At 44.3% G+C, this 17,895-nt stretch overlaps 3 non-coding genes across 3 annotated transcripts; 2 read left to right on the forward strand and 1 right to left on the reverse strand.

Moving 5' to 3' along the window:
- Positions 1 to 1,887: 1,887 nt before the first annotated feature.
- Positions 1,888 to 1,959, reverse strand: trnaq-cug. Its single transcript has one exon. It is a non-coding gene; the product is annotated as a tRNA-Gln (tRNA).
- Positions 1,960 to 6,177: 4,218 nt separating this feature from the next.
- On the forward strand, positions 6,178 to 6,259 carry trnas-gcu. Its single transcript has one exon. It is a non-coding gene; the product is annotated as a tRNA-Ser (tRNA).
- A 4,960-nt stretch (positions 6,260 to 11,219) lies between these two features.
- trnat-ugu lies at positions 11,220 to 11,292 on the forward strand. The gene has a single exon. It is a non-coding gene; the product is annotated as a tRNA-Thr (tRNA).
- The last annotated feature ends 6,603 nt before the right edge of the window (positions 11,293 to 17,895 follow it).

Here is a 17,895-nt window from a genome sequence, read left to right on the forward strand (position 1 = left end):
TAGAGTTTGGAGATGCAATCTATTTCTTGAAACTGTTTTTTCGTTCCTCAAATTGCACCTTTCCTCTCAGTTCCAACTGGGTGATCATCAGCAAATTTAGCATGCTTTAGCTGAAAATGTCACTCCAAATTGCTCTTTTTGTTATATTTGACAACTTCTCATTGCAAATCAAACATTCAGGCAATCCTTCAGCATTGGTAATGAAAGCAAATAGTTGAGTCCATTCTTTCTTAAACCCTCTGTTCTTATCAGCAATCTTTCTCTTTTTGCCTTTAGAATCATGGCCCGTCACTCAAACACCTGTTTACAACTCGCCTGTGCTGTGTCGCTTGCTATGACGCAATTTTGCGCCATTCTGAAATTTAGTATTTTTAATATATTCACAACTACATACATTTGCTACAGAATAAGAATGTTTGTGTCATGATTACCATCTAAAAACCATATTTAAAAAAAAAACAACAACATCTATTTCCATTTTCACCCATTTTTGCAAGAGCTCCAGGGAGCAGCTAGGATTGTGCTAAAGAGTTGCATGAGGCTCTGGAGCCGCGGGTTGCCGACCCCTGAACTAGCTCCATTTAATCTAAGGTGCATGTCATATGGGCTATCAATTGCAATGAAACGGCTTGAGTTAATTGACCTTGAGTCTCTTTCGTCTGCTATTTTGATTCTCATCATACATAAAACATCACTTAAATCTGCCATCATGTGTTATCCATTGCGCCACTCGCCCTACAACACTGTATTGACTGTAAACTTGTGTGGAAAACTGTCATTGTCCAAAGGAAGGCTGTTTAGCAACAGTGACCAGCAGACAAATTCAACAAGGTAATTTGATTATGCCATAACCCGGATTCGAATCGAACCAAAAAACGAACCGAAAGGAACCAATCAGATGGCCCGAATCCATGCACGGTGGATGGCAGCGGTGGTAAATAGTGATATTTGAGAAGTAAAATGAAGTTTATAGGATTTGCAGACAGTGTGGAATCATTATTTCAACAAAAGTAGGCAGGTGCATACATTTGGGCACCCCAAGAGAAAAATGACAGAAATATTTAGTAGATCCTCCTTTTACAGAAATAACAGCCTCTAAACCAGGGGTCCTGAACCTGGAATCGGTCAAACTAGGGGTTCGGTGAGTCGGTCTCAGGGGTTCAGCAGAGCCTCTACTGGGGAGGTCCGAACACACCTGATTTATAAATTCGTGACAACGCATATCTGAACTGGTCTCGCAAAGGCAACAGCAGAAGTCACACTGATTTGCTGGTATGTCATTTGACGTGAATTCATGCATTGTGTTGGTTTTATTCTTTGAACGAGGTGATGTTCATGCACGGCTCATTTTGTGTGCCAGTAAAAAACATCTATGTCTTGAATTTGAAAAAAATATATAAATGTTTTTCACTAACGAGGGGTTCGGTGATTGCGCATATGAAACTGGTGGGATTCGGTACCTCCAACAGGGTTAAGAACCACTGCTCTAAACACTTCCTATAGCTTCCAATGAGAGTGTGGATTCTGGTTGAAGGAATATTGGACCATTCTTCTTGACAAATCGTTAACTCCAATAAACTTCATTTCACTTCTCAAATATCATTGTGTCTGTCTGCTATATGATATATTTAACTGAAATTGCTGATCCGAACAGCCAAGGATTTATAAAGAAAATGTTGAAATTGATTAGGGGTGCCCAAACTTTTGCATACGACTGTATATGACCAAAGATTTGAGGTCCAACCGAGACTAAAACTGAGATCACTGGATTCAGAGTCTAGAACGCTCATGGAACCCTCAGGTGTAGGGAAGCATACGATTTCATGGGGCAGCACACAAGCTGTTGCCATTTCGCAAATTTTTTCCAACTAAATGACAAATTATTTGAGGTCCCATCGAGACTTGAACTCGGATCACTGGATTCAGAGTCCAGAGTGCTCACCATTACACCATAGAACCCTGGCAGTGACAGAAGGAGGAGCATAATTTTTCTGAGCACAATGCACTAACTAAGGCGCTCATTTTACGAAATTGACAAAAGTAGTGGAGGCAGGGCTTACACACTCATAGGGCTGTCCACAAAGTACTGAATTGGAATTTCCAAATTTGTGTTCCATGTAAATGACTACAAATTGAAAGTTCCACCAAGACTTGAACTTGGATTGCTAGATTCAGAGTGCTCACAATCACACCATGCCAACATTGATTAATTGATTGATTGATTGATTGATTGATTGATTGATTGATTGATTGATTGATTGATTGATTGAACGTTTATTGGTCCCCGGGGGTTGGGAAATTCAGGCCCCATCAGAATCCATACCACAGAGCGGGTATACAAAAGACACACAGATGGCATGAGCGCAACTCAATAGGCTCTCATAAGTCTGCCACACAACAGCGCCACAAAGAAAGCCAGTAAGTGCGAAAGATAAAAGCCGACAAAGCAAAGGAAAAAAGGCTAATCCCCACCGTCTGTTGTCTTCCGGGTTAGAGCACGCTGGCGTCAGATTTGTTGACTGCTGCTTCTATCCCGGACCGTGTCCGTTACTTGTTTTTCGTTTTCCCGTTTTCACTGCACCCGTCTCTTCTTTTATTTTTCTCGTGTTGTCTTCCGTCCACCTCGCATCCCCGCAGCTCCGCTCTCACCTATCTGTTTCCTCTCCCTCGGACTACCAACTACGTTAGCCAGCTAGCCAACAGCCAACTGGCCAAAACCACCACCGGACCCTCCTGCCTCCCGACTCGGAGCCTGTGGCCGCCGCCTGCTGTGGACTCGACGGCAGCTCTGGCCCGGCTCTCTGGCCTTCCGTTCGGCGTCCTTGGGGGACGGGCTCCACTCCCTGCGGGCTCGCCAACTGTGGCTCTGCTGTGTGCCGCCGTGGTGCGTTGGGGCCTGCCGTTCGAGCGGGTGCAGTCGAGGTCGACCGGCATCACCACCTGGTCCACTGCTGCTTCCACACGAGGCTGGGATCCTTCGCCGTCGCCGCTACATCTGAGCGGCATTTCCCCGATGGCTCACCCATCTCCTCTTTTTGGACTACCAACCCCCCGTCACCCCCACCTCCCGTACTGGCAACCTCAACAACCTCCGCTCCCACCCCTCCTGCTCCTCCATCCATCTCCTTCGCACTGCTGACCGATGTCTTGTTAAGTATAACCTACTGTCTCTCCCCCCCCCCCTCCACTCTTTTTTATTCCATGTAAAGCGTCTTTGGGTTATTGAAAAGCGCTATATAAATTGAATGAATTATTATTATTATTAAAAAAGTAACAGTGGCCAACCAGCACCCCTCAATATCAGAGAACACCCCAAAACACACAAAATAGCCTCCACGGGGTCCATAAACAAGTGTAAGGACAGTCCAGTTCAACGGCGCCCAATGGACCGTGGTCGTGAATCGGTGAAAACATCACAAAACAGGCAAACGTGTGAGCAGCGTCCTGGGCACGTGCAGATGGACACCACGGGGCTAGCACGGCGAAGGTCGTTGGTTCCGACGAGCACGAGGCTGCGAGGCCAAGGCGAGGGACCCGTCAGCACCGGCCGGATAAGCAGGAAGCCGTCGTAGAGTTACGCCGGTCTCAACCGATTACTCGGTAATCCAGAAGAGCATTAGCTTTAAAACCATCCAAGATCTAAAGTAAGTTCCACCAGTTGACATTGTAACTCGGAGAACATGTGATTACTTTATCAAATACTATATGGCTCCTGTTTGCCGAGGTGTCCCTGGCACACTTTGCAAAGCAGACAACACTGACAAATAGATTTAGAAAATGTTGTTTCCACCCAGTCTCAAACAGGGGCTGTTTCGCGTCTGAGAAGAACATGATGACCACTACCGCTATGGAAACTGCTGTGACGTCCAAAGCATTTTGAGAAGCCTGGCAAAAGTTCAACAAAAGTGAGTGAGGAAGAAAGCAGGCACTTATGAACTTTTTGATTTGCTTTTCAAAACTGTGGCAGCAAAAGCAATTTTTCCATACAAAGAAATAAACTCCGCGTCGGGGAATTGAAGCCCGATTTGCCGAGCCCAGGCTGAGTCGTTTCGCTAAAGGGTACCTGATTTGAGACTGGGTGAAAACCAGGTTTCGCACTTTTCTTTAACTTTTGCCAGGCTCTTCAAAAGGCTATGTGTCAGCGCAGTTTCCATGGTGTAGTGGTTATCACATTCCCTCACACGCTGAAGGTCCCTGGTTGGAAACAAGTCTTATGATCCTTTTGATTTTAGACTCCGCGTCGGGGAATTGAGCCTCAGTTTGCCGAGCCGAGGCCGTGAATAGTATAGCTAAAACGGCCTGTTGCGTTTTGTTCAAGATGTCCATCGTTAAGCAAGTAAAACAAAAATGTGGAGTAACAGTTTTTGTAACAGATATTAGGTTGTTTAATGGCAGTCAGTGCACAAGGCACTTCAGCAGATGAAACAACAACGTCAAACTTCAAATCAGAAGGCTTTATACTGACCAAAAGCAGGAACTAGGAAGGGAATGGGAGGGAAGGATAAGGTCTGTTCTGTTATCACCTGAATGTCCTGTTATTTACTGAATGTTTTGTGACTATGTGTCATGGAACTTAACTGAGCTCTGTGTGCCGTGTCTGTGCTCACTGCCTATGTGTAAATGAAAGTCACAAAGCTCTGTGTGCTGTGTCTGTGCTCTGATTGAGCAACTATGTTTGGGTAAATTATTTACACATTGATTGATATGTTTGTATAAACTAATAAGAGTATCTGCATATTGCTGTTGCTCCCTCTTCAGGCCCTAAACTGATCGCCATTCAATTCCATCCATTCCGTCCATTATCTGTACTGCGGGGGGTCGCAGGCGTGCTGGAGCCTATCCCAGCAGTCATCGGACAGTAGGCGGGGGACACGTTGTAACTGGTTGCCAGACAATCGCAGGGCACACAGAGACAAACAATCATTCGCACTTGCACTCACACCTATGGGCAGTTTGGATTACTAAATAGGCTGACCAAGCATGTTTTTGTGATGTGGGAGGAAAACCCGGGGAAAACCTACGCAGGCACGGGGAGAACCTAAAAACTCCACACAGGGAGCACCAGATCACAAGTCAAAAGTCCTTATATGATACAAATGGATTTGATTTCATGTCGAATCGTAAGCTTTGCATGTTTGAGTGGGGATTTGGGGAGGTTTCACCAAACATGTGAATGAATGAGGGAGTAACCGTAAAGATCTAAAACAGTGATGGTTCGGGTGCGCTTGGTGCCTAGTAGCACTCACCTTTGGTCCAGTAAGTAAGGTGCACCACTGTAGCAGATGTTTCCATCGTGTAGTGATTATCACGTTTGCCTAACACGCAAAAAGTCCCCAGTTCGTGACTGGGTAGAAACAGCTTCGTTACATTCCGATTGGTAGCGAATATGACATGGACCTGAGGACTGCATTTCAGTGATTAATGAATTCTGATTAATATCATAGCCGGTTTGGACGTGTCCTTTCAGGGTCATAATTGTGTGTCTACCGCTGCCTCGTGGCAGCCAGGCCTAAAAAAAAATGGGAACGCCTGAGGGAGTTTCGCCAAGATGAAATAGGAAGAACTTTATGAAATAAAGTTGATGTGAAAACGTAGGTGGACGTAATGTCTGGAAGCTTGTGTTCAACAGAAGGCTGTTTGGTAACAGTGAACAACGGACAAATTCAGCAAGGTAATTTAATTACGCCATGACCCAGATTCGTTCCGGGGATGCTACGGCCACAACACTATACGATCATGCAATAGCATACAAGAAATTTAGGTTCTTTTCTTTAGGATCTTCAGCCGAGATACCCAGGCACACCATGAAAGAATGTTGATGTTAAAATGTTGGTGGAACAATCCAACTGCGCAGAGCCGATGATCCCAAAGATTTGGGGTGAGACAACATTGAAAAAATGTTTTTCTTTGTTGACAGTGTCACTTCTTTTGTGGCTTAGCTTTTCTTCGTTTCACATCTAAAGTATCGTATCATTTTACCTTGTAGCTTATACTACCCTGTACATGCCATATCATGTCGCCCATGCAACTCATGCATGAGATGCGATGGCTGAGATATTTAGGCGATGGGTTGCTACTCCATTGTGCTCTCCACTCATTTCATATCACATCGTCGGATTTTCACACAAAGTATCTTGGCACAACGTACATAACGTGTTGTCAACGCCATATGAGCAAGACGAGGTGGCCGAGAGGTTAAGGCGATGGATTGCTAATCCATTGTGCTCTTCACGCATGGGTTCAAATCCCATCCTCGTCGAAAGTCGGTGTTAAGTTGTTTTACAGTGGAGCCTCGGTTTTCGAACGTCCCGGTTCTCGAACAAATCAGTATTTGAACAAAATATTCGAGAAGTTTTTGCTCCGGATGTCGAACGAAATTCGATTGTCGAACCTCACGAGATGAGCCGAGAGGACCCGCATGCCAACTGACTCCGTTCGTTATTACATTCTCGTTACTCTGAGGATTGCAACAACTCTAATCATGCCTCCAAAGGAAGCAAGTGGGAGCAGTAAAGCCATCCTAAAACACAAAGACGCTCCTAAAGCAATGCAACAGTGAGCGCCCGGCGCGCTGCGGTTGCGCGATCGGACCAAATTCAGCTCCCTGCGCACTGAGGTCCACTTAAATTTTGGAAAGAACATCAGGACTTTAAAAATATTTTCTAAATTAAGCACTGCAGTTGCGCGATCGGACAAAAATGTACAAATGAAAAAATACTTTAAAAAGGCGGGGTTTTTAAATTTAAATTTTACATTTTTTTCCATTATTTGTAATGGGAAAACATGATTCGGAATTTGAACGATTCACTTCTCCAACAGACTTCTGGAACGGATTGTGGTCGAAAACTGAGGCTCCACTGTATCTGTAATCTGGTTTGTATTTGACTCAATATAGTAATATTTATACTCTTTGGCGGCTCGGTGGGGAACTGGTTAGCATGTCCGCTTCACAGTTAAGAAAGTGCGGGTTCGATTCCATCAACGGCTGTTGCGTGTTGTTGATGATGTCCGTTGTTGGGTCAGGAAAACTAAGATGTGGGGTAACGGTTGGTTCTTTATTGGCAAGATCTTGGGTTGTTTAATGGCGGTCAGTACACATGGCACTTCAGCAGATGTAACAACACCCTCCATCTCAGAAGGTTTTATAAAGGCGGGAAAGCGTCACCTGATCATTTGGTATCGATGTGTATTGGAGAGTCACTGCTGCGTGTGTGTATTTGTGTGTGTGCGTGCGTGTGTGTGTGTGTATGTGTATGTGTGCGTGTGTGGGTGTGTGTGTGTTGTTGTAAGGCGGACGTAGTTGAGAGCGCCATGAGAACGTTAAAGGGGCAAGTGTGGGCGTGGATTGTATATATAAAACCCACGCCCTATGATGAGGTGCGCCCTATGTGTGTTGAACACAGTCATGGCACACATAACTGAGACTGCGCCTTTTATTACAGTGCACGTTTTAATCGTGAAAATACGGTAACTCGTCAGCGTTGGTTTACTGCAATTTGACGACAAACCGCAAAACTATTGGACATGGAAAGTATCCTTTATTGGCGCGACTAAAGACTTACGTAAATTTATTAAAAAGAGAGGAGTTCGACCTACTAACAAGGTGGCTAGGTCCAAGATCTGCAGAACAGGTGAAAAGGGTTCATGCAGTACCCGCTGGAGGCGTAAAGATGATTTGGGAACGGGTTGAAGAGTGTCACCGTTCCTCAGAAGCAATTGAAGACACACTGCTAAACAAGATAGAGGAGTTTCCAAGGCTAACAAACAAAGATACGAGCCAGCTAAGAGACCCGGGAGACATCTTGTAGGAGCTATTGTTGTCAGGTTTGGATCAGGGAGAGGACTCGGATGCAGAGTGCCAACAAAAGGTATTTATTCGAACAGGCTGGAGACAGCACAAAAAAACAAAAGCGCCTCAAAAAGAGGGAAAACAAGTTAAAGTTAAAGTCCCAATGATCGTCACACACACATCTGGGTGTGGTGAAATTTGTCCTCTGCATTTAACCCATCCCCATGTGATTTTAATCCATCCCCTGGGGGAGAGGGGAGCAGTGAGCAGCAGTGGTGCCGCGCTCGGGAATCATTTGGTGATCTAACCCCCCAATTCCAACCCTTAATGCTGAGTGCCAAGCAGGGAGGCAATGGGTCCCATTTTTATAGTCTTTGTTATGACCCGGCCGGGGTTTGAACCCACAACCTTCCAGTCTCAGGGCAGACACTCTACCACTAGGCCACTGAGTTGGCTGGAGACAGCAAAAACCAAAAGCACCTCAAATCGAGGGAAAACACGGTGGCAAAAAAAAAAACCTAAATCTAAACTAGGTTCTCTAAAGTGATATCTGTTACTCACGCGATCGCTGGTGCTCAAGACGGGACAAGACGCACTGGCACAAGACAAGGGGAAGACGCTGGCTAAATACACATAGAAAGGTGAGGACACAGGTGCAGACAATTAGGACCAAAGACACAGGTGCACACAATTGGGATCAGGGAAGACAAGTAGCCTGACACACAGAGGAAGGACCCACGAACTGAAACGAGAGGAGAGTTACCAAAACAAAACAGGAAGTGACAATACGACGAACAGGACAAGACAAAAACAACTCACAAAACATAACAGCATGACAATTGTGGGAGCTAAGTCAGATGATTGATTGATTGATTGATTGATTGATTGGTTGATTGATTGATTGATTGATTGATTGATTGATTGAAACTTTATAGATCCCCGGGAGTGGGGAAATTCAGGCCCCAGCAGTATAGAGCGGGTATGTAAAAGACACTCAGATGACATGAGCGCAACTCAATAGGCTCCTATAAGGCTGCCACACAACGGCGCCACAAAGAAAGCCAGTAAGTGCGAAAGTTAAAAGCCATCAAACCAAAGCAACAAGACAAAGGAAAAAAGTAACACCGGCCAACCAGCCCCCTTCAATTCCAAAGAACACCCGAAAACACGCAAAATAGCCTCCACGGGGTCCATAAACAGGTGTAAGGGCAGTCAAGTTCAACGGCGCCCAATGGACCGTGGTCGTAAATCGGTAAAACATCACAAAACAGGCAAACGTGTGAGCAGCGTCCTGGGCACCTAGTCGGGGCACGTGCAGATAGTCACCATGGGGCTGGTACGGCGAAGGTCATTGGCTTCAACGAGCACGAGGGAGCGGACCTCCCACACGGGTCGCGGCTGCGAGGCCAAAGCGAGGGATCTGGTCAGCACCGGCCGGATGAACAGGATGGCCGTCGTAGAGTCACGCCGGTCCCGACCAATGTGCGCAGCCATCCCATCTCCCAGGGAAAAAAAATATCCGATCCGAAACAATCTGCACACGCCGAGGTGCGATAGAAAGCACCAGCATTGCCGAATGGACAAATAGAAAGAAAGAAAAAGGAGAAAAGAAGGAAATAAAGAGGAAAAGAGAGAACACTGCTGGGGGGCTGCCACCCACAGTGGCGCCAAACCCCCAAAAAAAAGGCCTTGCATATTAGGTAACCGCTCGTGGTGTCCGACAATTAGTGGATTTTGAAGTTTCTCTTCAGAGAGAATCTTTGGCCACAAAGTGAGTAGGAGACAGGTTTTTCACCAGTGTGTGTTCTTGCATTTGATTTTAAGTTTACTTTCTGAGAGAATATTTGGCCACAAACTAAACAGGAAAAAGGGTTCTCACCTGTGTGTGTTCTTGTATGTGTTTTGAACTGTCCCTTCTCTGAAAATCTTTGACCACAAACTGAGCAAGAAAAAGGGTTTTCTCACCAGTGTGGGTTCTTGTGTGTCTTTTTAAGTTTCCCTTTTCTGACAATCTTCGGCCACAAACTGAGTAAGAAAAAGGGTTTTCAGCTGTGTGTGTTCTTGCATGTGTTTTTAAATTTACCTTCTGAGAGAATCTTTGGCCACAAACTGAGCAGGAAAAGCGGGTTCTCACCAGTGTGGGTTCTTGTGTGTCTTTTCAAGCTTCCTTTCTCTGAGAATCTTTGGCCACAAGCTGAGCAGGAAAAATGTTTTTCACCTGTGTGTGTTCTTCCGTGTGTTTTTAAGTTTACCTTCTGAGAGAATCTTTGGCCACAAACTGAGCAGGAAAATGGTTCCTCTCCTGTGTGTGCCCTTGAATGTGTTTTTAAGTGTCCCGTCTGAGAGAATCTTTGGCCACAAACTGAGCAGGAAAAAGGTTTCTCATGGGTGGGGGTATTTGTGTGTGTTTTTAAGTCACCCTTCTGTGAGAATATTTGGCCAGGAACTGGGCAGGAAAAAGGTTTCTCAACCGTGTGTGTTCTTGTCATTATTTTTAGGTGACTGTTCTGCGAGAATCTTTGGCTACAAACTGAGCAGGAAAAATATTTTTCACCTGAGTGTGTTCTTGCATGTAGTATTTTTAAGTTTACCTTCTGAGAGAATCTTTGGCCACAAAGTGATCTGGAAAAAGATATCTCACTGGTGTGGGTTCTTGTGTGTGTTTGCAAGTCACCCTTCTGAAAGAATTTTTGGCCACAAACTGAGCAGGAAAAACGTTTCTCCCCAGTCTGGGTTCTCATGTGACTTGTTAAGTGCCTCTTCTGAGAGAATCTTTGGAAAAATGTTTCCCTCCTGTGTGTATTCTTAGGTGTAGTTTCAAACTCCTCTTATGAGCAAACATTTTCCAACACTGAGAACATTTCCAGTGTTTGGTATAAAATATCAACTTCTGACTCATCATCTGCAGCGTCAGAAGCATGTGACAACATGTCATCACAATCTGATGTTGGAGCTAAGAGGTCGTCTGCTTGCGATTCTCCACGGTGGGCTCCATTATCTTCTGTTGTCATGTGTTGACGAGAGCTGCTTCTTGCAGGCTCCGCCCCTTTGCTCACCTCACGTTGACCCTCATCTATACTTTTCAACGAGAGACAAGTTGAGGGCATACTGTAGATATCCTCTTCTTCCTTCTCTTTCCCCTCCTCTTTTATCAAAGTTGCTCTGGCTCGGCCTCCTGTTTCTCATTAATCATGGCTGTTCCTGGCTGTTGTCACATTCAAACTTGTACATAAAAACCAGCGCTTCAACCACCAGCTTCAACCACCAGCTTCAACCAGAGGTTCGGGCACGCTAACTGATTCTCAAACTTGGCCAAGCTATCTAGCCTTGCTTGCTCGCAGAATAGTAGCATGGGAGGCAAACGTGGTGACATCCTGATTTCCACTTTGTAATATTGTAGTTGAATAGTTTATAGTTTCACAGTAGAACAGGCCTTGTAGCTCAGTGGTTAGAGCACTGGTCTTGTAAACCAGGGGTCGTGAGTTCAATTCTCACTGAGGCCTGATTGTATACTAAGCATTTACTGCGCAAGCTCGATTTATAAGAGTTGAGGGTGTAATTCCACATATCTTGTCCATGGTACTGGTGACCAGCAGTTGTGTGATGAGTTGTTATTGTCTTTGAGGGAAATTTTATAATTTCTCACGGCACACAAATGTGTCCACACTGGATGAGAATCACTGGCTTACAGTCCTGTTTAGACTACATTTTCAAGCGTTTCTCTTGGTCAATCTTCTAAAAGGTTGACACAGTTTTGCCAAGCAAGGCCGCGTAGCTCAGTCATAAGAGCACTAGAATTGTAACTCAGAGGATGTGAGTTAAATTCCCACTAGGGTCTGACAGACAGCTACATCTGTTAACCCTGCTTGGTTGTAGTGTGTTTGAATTTTTGATTAGCGGTAGGTGTTAAAGCCTCATTGCTAGCAAGAGAACTGGTCTTGCAAAAAAAGATTCACTCGCTGTGTCTAAATTCACAAGCTGCATCCTCAGAAAGTCTTTTTTTTGCCAATTATCAGGCTGCATGACATGACTTCCGGTGCGACGCGAACGCACGTCATGTGACACACGAATTCAGCCTTGAAACTGGCATTCTTTAAATGGCGATGGATGCTGAGCGGAGACTACATATATTTTAAAGTCATTTCCCATATTACTCTTTCAAATATCTATTCAGAAACTCTGAACATATAAGGACATATTTATTGAGAGAAAACAGGGCAGGAGGGGGAGTTTGTTCCCCTCAGCAACTGGTTAATCAATATAGTCTACATTCCAACATAATCATACAATCAAGAACAGTGGAGCCTCGGTTTTCGACCACAATCCGTTCAAGAAGGCTGTTCCAGAAGTGAATCGTTCGAATTCCGAATAATGTTTTCCCTTTACAAATAATGGAAAAAAAATGTATCCATTCCAAGCAAAAAAAAACGCCTTTTTTAACCATTTTTTCCATTTGCGCATTTTTGTCCAATTGCGCAACTGCAGCGCAGCGCCGAACGCTCAACTGCACCGTGCTGGTCGCATTATTGTGACAGAGCCGTCGCTGAAATTTAGAAAATATTTTTAAAGTCCTGATGTATTTTCCAAAATTTAAGTGGACCTCAGTGCGCAGGGAGCTTAATTTTGTCCGATCGCGCAACTGCAGCGCACCGCCAAACACGGAACCGTAGCGCGCCGCCGACCGCGCAACTGCACCGCGCTGGTTGCATTATTGCGACAGAGCCGTCGCTAAAACTTAGAAAATATTTTTAAAGTCCTAATGGACTTTCCAAAATTTAAGTGGACCTCAGTGCGCAGGGAGCTTAATTTTGTCCGATCGGGCAACCGCAGCGCGCCGGGCGCTCACTGTCGCATTGCTTTAGTAGCGTCTTTGTGTTTTAGGATGGCTTTACTGCTCCCACTTGCTTCCTTTGGAGGCATGATTAGAGTTGATGCAATCCTCAGAGTAACGAGAATGTAATAACGAACGGAGTCAGTTGGCATGCGGGTCTTCTCGGCTCATCTCGCGAGGTTCGACAACCGAATTTCGTTCGACATCCGAAGCAAAAAAATCTCGAATTTTTTGTTCGAATACTGATTTGTTCGAGAACCGGGACGTTTGAAAACCGAGGCTCCACTGTAATTTGTCAACCCTAACAATCTTGGGCCAGGAACTGAGAAGGACTAAGATTTCTCACCTGTGTGTGTTCTTGTGTTTATTTTTAAGTGACTGTTCTTTGGCCACAAACTGAGCAGGAAAAACATTTCTCACCTGTGTGTGTTCTTGCATGTGTTTTTAAATGTCCCTTCTGACAGACTCTTTGGCCACATCTTTTTTGATGAAAGGACACACCTTGTCCTTTTGCTCGTTAGGCATGGCTGTTCCCGGCTGTTGTCACATTCAAACTTGTACATAAAGGAGAATCAAAATCAGGACTCGATCCTGCTTTCCAAGACCAGCGCTTCAACCAGCTATGAGGTTCGAGCACACTAACTGGTTCTCAAACTTGGCTCAGGTATCTTGCTTTGATTGCTCGCAAATTAGTTGCATGGTAGTTAAACGTGCCTGTTGATTTGTGACACAATCTGATTAAATTTCGCAATATTGTACATGAATAGTTTATAGTTTATTAGTAACAGCCATAGAGCAGGCCTTGTAGCTCAGTAGTTAGGGTACTGGTCTAGTCACCAAGGGGTTTTGAGTTTCTTTCCTCACTGAACCCTAATAACATACTTAATGTTTGCTGTGCAAGTTGAATTTATAATAGTTGAGGGTGTACACGTATCTTGTCCATGGTACTGGTGACGAGCAGTTGTGTGATGAGTTGTTGTACTCTTTGGGGACGTGAAGGGAAATTTTATAGTTTCTCATGGCACACAAATGTGTGCACACTGGTTGAAAATCACTGGCCTAGAGTCCTGGTTAAAGTACATTTTCAAGAGTTTCTTTTGGTTCATCTTCTAAAAGGTTGACACAGTTTTGCCAAGCAAGGCCACGTAGCTTAGTGATAAGAGCACTAGAATTATAAATCAGAGGGTGTGAGTTAAATTCCCACTAGGGTCTGACAGACAGCTACATCTGCTAACCTTGCTTGATAGTACTGTGTTTGAATTTTTGATTAGCGGTAGGTGTTGAAGCCTCATTGCTAGCAAGAGAACTGATGCAAAAAAGGCGTCACTAGCTGTGACCAAATTCACAGGCTGCATCCTCAGAAGGTTGGTTTTTGGGCCAGTTATCAGGCTGCATGACGTCACTTCCGGCGCGACGCGAACGCACGTGACACAGAGGATGACGATTTCAATGAATTTAATAATTTGGAGTGACACGGATGGTCCGATAAATTTGGCATTTATGTTAGTTATTTGGTATATAGTTGATTGATTGATTGATTGATTGATTGATTGATTGATTGATTGGTTGATTGATTGATTGAAACTTTATTGATCCTGTTAGGCTACGGATTTTAGCTATTGATCTGACTCCAAATTACGATCAACACTTAACACATGAGTCGTTATGTCCTAATCCACACACCGGTACACCTAACAATTTTGCGAGTTTGTTCTGTCAAAGAGAAGACCAATAAATCAATTAGGCCGAATTTACCAATTGTTTAATCCTGACAAAGCAAGCTAATACTCAGTGGCCTAGTGGTAGAGTGTCCGCCCTGAGACTGGAAGGTTGTGGGTTCAAACCCCGGCCGGGTCATACCAAAGACTATAAAAATGGGACCCATTGCCTCCCTGCTTGGCACTCAGCATTAAGGGTTGGAATTGGGGGGTTAGATCACCAACTGATTCCCGAGCGCGGCACCGCTGCTGCTCACTGCTCCCCTCTCCCCCAGGGGATGGATTAAAATCACACGGGGATGGGTTAAATGCAGAGGACAAATTTCACCACACCCAGGTGTGTGTGTGACGATCATTGGGACTTTAATCTTTTTTTTTTCAATACAGGCGCCTGGGTCTCGGGTCCTTAACACCAAAAAACTCTTGTGCCTTCGTGACCATCAAAGACAATACATTCTTCCGGGTTGCCCAGTTTTAAGGAAACACAATATGAATATTCAAGCATGCAAAATATTGTGTGGTGATTAGTCGATGGTCATCTCCTCCTCGTTTGGGTGTTTTTCCGCTGCTCAGCGCAGGTGTCTGGTCTCAGTTGTGGGCGGTTGGGTCTGGACCACCAAGACGAGTTGTTATTCGCGTTCCTCTCGAGATGTCCTTGTAAGATGTCCTCCCTGTCTGGACATCCTGTTCCACAATACTTTGTAGAAAATAAGTTCATGCAGTTGCCTGCACATTCCTTTCCACTTATTATGTGACCACACGAGTACATTACTACTGAAAATTATATTGATATGATTATAAGTCTAGCGCCGCCTTAATAAAATATGTTTGCAAACTGGCGAAAGCACATTTCCCTTTAATCCCAAGGGTGGGGAAATTCAGGCCCCAGCATTATTCATACCATATAAAAGATATATAAAAGACACACACATGACATGAAAGCAACTCAATAGGCTCCTATAAGGCTGCCACACAACGGCGGCACAAAAAAAGCCTTTAAGTGTGAAAGTTAAAAGCCATCAAAGCAAAGCAACAAGAAAAAGGAAAAAAGTAAACGCGGCCAACCAGCCCCCCTCAATACCAAAGAACACCCCAAAACACACAAAATAGCCTTCATGGCTGGGGTCACCAACACGGTGCCCGCGGGCACCAGGTCGCCCGTGAGGACCGCATGAGTCGCCCGCAGGACTGTTCTAAAATTAGCTCATATCGCGGCACTCGTCAGTGAGCTGCATTTATTTATTTTACAGTCAAACCTCGGTTTTCGAACGTCCCGGTTCTCGAACAAATCGGAATTCGAACAAAAAATTCAAGATTTTTTGCTTCGGTTGTCGAACAAAATTCGGAGGTCGAACCTCGCGAGATGAGCCGGGAGGACCCGAGAAAACCCGACCGCGCGGCCCGGATGCCGACTGACTCCCTTGTTATTGTATTTTCGTTACTTTGAGGATTGTATCAACCCCTAATCATGCCGCCAAAGAAAGCAAGTGGGAGCAGTAAAGCCATCCTAAAACACAAAGACGCACTTAAAGCAATGCGACAGTGAGCGCCCGGCGCGCTGCGGTTGCGCGGTCGGACCAAATTAAGCTCCCTGTGCACTGTTGTCCACTTAAATTTTGGAAAGTATATCAGGATTTTAAAAATATTTTCTAAATTTCAGCGACGGCTCTGTCACAACAATGCGACCAGCGCAGTGCAGTTGCGCGGTAGGCGACGTGCTACGGTAGCACGTTCGGCGGTGCGCTGCAGTTGCGCGATCGGACAAAATTAAGCTCCCTGCGCACTTGGGTCTACTTAAATTTTGGAAAGTACATCAGGACTTTAAAATTATTTTCTAAATTTCAGCGACGGCTCTGTCACAATAATGCGACCAGCGCGGTGCAGTTGCGCAGTGGGCGACGCGCTACGGTTGCGCGTTCGGCGGTGCGCTGCAGTTGCGCTATCACCAAATATGCGCAAATGAAAAAATGCTTAGAAAAGGCGGGTTTTTTTGTCTTGAAACGGATTAAAAAAATCCATTATTTGTAATGGGAAATATAGATTCGGAATTCAACCGATTCGCTTCTCGAACCGCCTTCTGGAACGGATTGTGGTCAAAAACCAAGGTTTGACTGTATTTTTGCTATTCTTGTTAAATCACACTTACATGTGAACTGGAAATGACAATAAAAACACATAGTGAAAGCCAAATTGAGCAAATTGGCTATTTTAGAAGTGTGTGTCAAACTGGTAGCCCTTTGCCTCAATCAGTACCCAGGAAGTAGCTCTCGGTTTAAGAAAGTTTGGTGACCCCTGATCTAAAGAAACACGACGTTACAGACAGATGACAACACAAGATATTATATAAACCATCCTAACTACGAAAATTAATTAATATAGCCACAGTGTTTGAACACTTAAACAGCGACATGAAGACAGAGAGCAGTTCTGTCTAACCGCATTGCCTGTCAACATAGGCAGCCGTGTAATTACGCAATCCTCAGAGGAGGCGACAGGACGTTGGGTCCTCCGAGCAAATCGTCTTCGGTTTTAAAATAACTATAAAAATGCAGCGATTTTGGTTCAAAATGATACAAAATTATTGAAATTAAAAGGAAAATGACTTTATAATAAGAACAATTGAATTTGTTTTTCCCATTTTCATGACGGCAGGGGAGGCGTGCCTTGCCTCCTCTGACCGCACGTCCCTGACCATAACTATGATCATGGGTTCTCCTCGTTAGCAGATTAAAATACTCAAACTGTTTCAAAGTATATTATAGCAAAACAAAATAATATTAAATAATCCAAAATTGTGTGTTGCTGTGTCACTCAGAACATGTTCATTTAGTCAATAACTCAAACTATTAATTTACTATGTCTGATAAATTTGACTTTGGCACCATCTTCTGGTGAAAGTCTGGAACTGCAATAGAGGTTGACGAGATCAACCAGTCACCCCCCTTTTACCAGTTTAACAAAAGTTAATTTAAAGGAACTAACTTCTAGGTAACCTTTACTAGGCCCAAAACAGGTCACCCCTATGTCAATCTTTGTGTCAGGTTTAAGTACCATCAGACATTATTTTACAAGTCTCAAACCCCCGTACCCAGTGGCGTAGCCAGGAATTTTTCCAGTAGGGGCGCGCGCCCACAGGCCCCACAACCAGATGTTTCAATGTAAAAAAACCTTATATTTTTAACATATAGTTCCAGGGTAATAAATCAACTCAGTAATCAGTAATAACTTGGAATTTCTTAGAAGTACAACCTTGTTTATTAAACATAGATCAGCAGTTACAATATCCATTCATATTGGGAGTGGTATAGCATAATGAAATCCAGGCAACATAAGAGAGATTCATAACTGAGATTCAGTATTTTACTTCAATAACTACAATGAATAACAAATACACTGCTATAATGAATATGAAAAATATATGAGCCAAAAATATAGTCCACCTTGGGTTGATTTAGTAATATACATGCTAAGAAAACACAGTCACTACTATGAGGGAAGGAGTGCTGATTAGAATGATCAGTTTCTGAATTCAGTCAAGTCATGCTAATAAAAATCAA

Source organism: Syngnathus acus, chromosome 19 (genome assembly GCF_901709675.1).
Source record: "Syngnathus acus chromosome 19, fSynAcu1.2, whole genome shotgun sequence".
In the NCBI taxonomy this organism is placed as follows: Eukaryota; Metazoa; Chordata; class Actinopteri; order Syngnathiformes; family Syngnathidae; genus Syngnathus; species Syngnathus acus.